At 34.1% G+C, this 4306-nt stretch overlaps 1 long non-coding RNA gene across 1 annotated transcript; it reads left to right on the top strand.

Annotated features, from left to right (window-relative positions):
- Positions 1 to 314: 314 nt before the first annotated feature.
- Positions 315 to 3304, top strand: LOC143689824 (uncharacterized). Its single transcript, XR_013178928.1, has 4 exons — positions 315 to 483; positions 1076 to 1279; positions 2655 to 2740; positions 3213 to 3304. It is a non-coding gene; the product is annotated as an uncharacterized LOC143689824 (long non-coding RNA).
- Positions 3305 to 4306: the final 1002 nt, after the last annotated feature.

Genomic DNA, 4306 nt, shown 5'->3' with positions numbered 1-4306 from the left:
TCTTAAAATTATTCAGAGGGAGAGCTGGTTACCTACGAAGAAAAGGGAATTTCATTGATATCAGACTTCTCATCAACAGCACCAGACAAGAAGAACTTCAAGTTTTGAAGGGGAAGATTTGATTCCAGAGTTTTATACTTGCCCAAGAAGATATTTTCAAAAAAAAGTAAGGAGGCCAACAATTTGCCTTTCCTTTACCTTGTATGAAAAAAAAGGATGTATCAAGGGAAATGAAAACAACAACAACATAAAAAAATATGATAAAATCTTAGGGTGACCTGAATGAGAACATGATGCCCAAGATTCCATAAAGAATGTCTTTAAAAAAATGTATTACAAGTTTTTATCATCAAGAAATGTGTGATCTTATTGATAAGATAATAACGTTTGTAGGCCACAAGAAAGGACAGTTAGAAGCTCTGGGAAAAGCAACGTTGAAAAACAACCATCAAGCAAATGTTTGGCAAACCAATACATGACAAGGTATTGTGTAATTGATGATTTGTAAGAAAAGTGAATTTATTTCACCTTAATATTTGGAACATTTTCCTTCCACACCACAGAAAAACTGAAATTTAGAATTTGTTGTGCTGTTTAAATGTCATTACATTTGAAGACACACAGTACAATCCTTAGCATAAAGTAACTGCTTAAACATTAGTTCTTTCCTCATTAGCTCTGCCCCCAACCTCTAGCCCTTCCAACTACTTTTCTGCAAAACTTTTATTTTTAAATAAGTATATAAGACTTACTAGTTTCATAAATTGGGTTTCAACTTTTTGAAATATTATTAAACTTGCCTTTGGTAGGAAATGACAGCAGCTTGGTCAGATACATAAAAGCCATTTGATTACATTAAGTTGCCTACAAAGTTTTAAAGCATAAATAATATTTAGAAAGAAGATTTTTCTTTTTTTTCAGATGGCAACTCTTAATGCTCTGAATACCTTAAAGGAATAATGTAGTAACTGAAAATACAATACCTGTTCTCACTAAAGAAAAGCAGTATATTAGAACAAAACAAAGGGATACATTTATGATTGCTTTACTCATTTTTTTCTCCCTTTTTTTACAGGAAAGCAAATATTCCCACTGCTCTGTCGCTGTGGACATTTCAAGGAGATTCGTGTGTTTCAATAGGTTTCCTGTTCTTCCTTCAAAAGAAATAGAGGGTCTGAACAATTCTAGGCAGATCATTAAAAATTGTAATAATACCCCAATGGGGAAGACTAAAGGGAAGAACTCTGCCTCATGCTGGATTTATTTTTAGTGCTCAATGGTATGTTTTTTGTATGGTACTTGGATCAGGACCTCTCAGGAGGGAAGAATCAAATTAACATTGGTGTTTGCAGTGAGATATAATATTATTTAGTGGGGCTGTAACCTTTGAAACAGATGAAAATAGAGATGATGCTGCATCAAATCCCATTTATTGCAACCAGCTACTTTGATCAGTGATGAGCTTGACAATTCAGTATAAACTCATCTCTTTTTAACAATTTATTGTCCAATTTCAGATAGCAATCTATTACCTGATGCATACCAGACCTCATGCAAGTGTCTGTAAGGATTGCCTGAGTCTTAGAATCATATTTTATTTGCTTACATATTAATAGTGTGCTAATTGGACCTCAGAATTTTCTAGAAAAGCAAAGCCAATAGGGACAGATAAGCTATCCCTAATAAGAGGTAGCTCATGGCTCTGTTGATTCAAGTTAGAGAGAATCCTGGAGCTGTTGCCCTTTCCCATTGCTTCTGCTTGGATTTTGGAGTTCTTCCATTTCATTTGGACCTCAACAGAGTGGGATTTGAGGAATGTATAGATGCCAAAATTTAAGGAAGTTAATATTGTGGGAAATTTGAGTAAAGATTTAATGAGGAAGAAGTTTTAGAAATGATCTAGAAACTAGAATTTTTCATTTGGCTTCACTGGCCATGGCAACACTGGATGATTAGCTTAAATGTTCATGGAAGAACGTTTTTTTTTTCCACAATGCCATTTTAAAAGTTATCATTGTACTCAAATTATTAATAGACAGGGCTCTTTTGCAAACTTTGTGATATTGGGAAAGATAGCCTCATTCAGCTGTAGTCTCTTCACTTATAAATTGGGGGTAGTAATAACAAATGGCTCACAGAATGGTAGGAAAGATTTAAAAAACCGAATGAAGTGTATTTATGATAGTGCCTGTGCATATGAAATACAAATATAATATCATCTATTACATAATTGTGCTGGTTTGAAAGGATGTATGTACCCTAGAAAAGCCATGTTTAATCCTAATCCCGTTTTTTAAAACCAGCCGTTTCTTCTAATCCCTATTCAGTACTGTGTGTTTGAATCTGTAATTGGATCATCTCCCTGGAGATGTGGCTCAATCAAGAGTGGTTGTTAATCTGGATTAGGTGGAGACGTGTCTCCACCCATTTGGGTGGGTCTTGATTAGTTTATTGGAATCTTTTAAAAGAGGAAACATTTTGGAGAAAGCTGGAGATTCTGAGAGAGCAGAATGACATAGCCACAAGAAGCAGAGAGTCCATCAGCCAGTGAACTTTGGAAATGGAGAAGTAAAACGCCTCCCAGGGAGCTTCATGAAAGGAAGCCAGGAAATAAAGCTAGCAGATGATGCTGTGTTTGCTACATGCCCTTCCAGATGAGAGAGAAACCCTGACCCTGTTTGCCATGTACCTTCTCACTTGAGAGAGAGACCCTGAACTTCATCGGCCTTCTTGAACCAAGGTATCTTTCCCTGGATGCCTTAGACTGGACATTTCTATAGACTTATTTTAATGGGATATTTTTTCAGCCTTAGAACTATAAACTAGCAACTTATTAAATTCCTCTTTTTAGAAGTCATTCGGTTTCTGGTATATTGCATTCCGGCAGTTAGCAAACTAGAGCAATAATGTATTTACGGGATCAGTGAAGAATAACATAAATGTATTTGTTTTTTAAATAAACAAAATGTTACTGAATGTTTCTGTTAAATTTTTTTTTCTGATGTTAAGTTTTTTTTTTTTTTTCGTACCAGCTCTTTTTTTGATTTAAAGATATTAGATGCTGCAAATTTCAGGTCTAGCTAATTTAAATTTTAATGGAAGATAAGGTTTCACCGGCTTTCTTTCTGTACTAAAGTTGCTTTCATTTCATTTATCTGTTTTTTCTTATTCATCACTGTTCTTACTCTTTCCTTTTCTTCCCTCATTGACAGGTGCCCTCTGCAGGTTTTGACTGGGAGCCCTTGAAATCAATCACATATCTGTGCAACTAAACTTGGGAGGAAAGGCCAAAATAGCTCTCAGGAAAGCCAATCTTATTTAATCTAAAATTATTAGTATTCTATTCAATAATTTTTATAGTTGTCATTGTAAGTCAATGAGAAATGATCTCTGAAAAAATGTAAATTTTTTTTTCAGTAGAAGTATTGTATGTTTAAAGCGTTAGAACATCTTTTTCCATAACTCTATATTTATGCCATTGTATCTATCTATGTCTTTATATTATCAGATTTTTCAAAGGCTATTATTTCTAGAATCAATTTCACCACATACTTTTCTTTATCAGGTACAATATTTTTATTCATTCTCTTTTCCTTTTTTCTGGAAATTTAATTACACAATTATATTAGTCCATATTGTTCTTCTTTCCTTATCTTTTAATGTCTACTTCATGTTTTGCATCTCCCTGTCCTCTCTGTTACAGGATAATTTCACACACACATATACACACACATACACACAAATTTCATTTATTTCCTCTTCGCTTGTTTCTTCTTTTCAGTTTAGCCAATTAATTGAGATTTTTCTCTCAGGAGTATATCTTTCATTTCTATAAGTTCTATTTTATTTAAAATATATCTGCCATTCAAAAATCTTTTTGGTATTTGATCTCTGATTTTATCCTTTACTTCCTCAATTCTTTTGTGTATGGCAGTTCTGTATTCTATCGTTAAAATTCCAATCTCTGCAGTCCCTGAATCTGTTGTTTTCTCTCTCACAATCCATAGTGACTTGCTTTAAAATCTGTTTGGCTATTGTAAGTTGTGAATTCATTGCTTTTTCCTAATTGCTAATATATTTTCCCCTAACAAACTTGGAAATCTAAAATGGTTGTATAGAAGATTTCCTTTTGCTTTTTTTTTTTTTCCTGCAGGTAGTACCACCAATCTGGGGCACATTTTAATTCTTTGATTCTATTTGGCCCAAGACTGACTCAAAGCTCAGTTTCCAGTACCAATACTAATTCAGCAGCTGCCCTGTGCTCCTCCTGGGTGCCTGCTGCTAGTCCTGATGCAAGTGACATTTA

The sequence above is a fragment of the Tamandua tetradactyla genome, chromosome 7 (assembly GCF_023851605.1).
Source record: "Tamandua tetradactyla isolate mTamTet1 chromosome 7, mTamTet1.pri, whole genome shotgun sequence".
NCBI lineage: Eukaryota > Metazoa > Chordata > Mammalia > Pilosa > Myrmecophagidae > Tamandua > Tamandua tetradactyla.
This window is presented reverse-complemented; position numbering and strand designations above follow the sequence as displayed.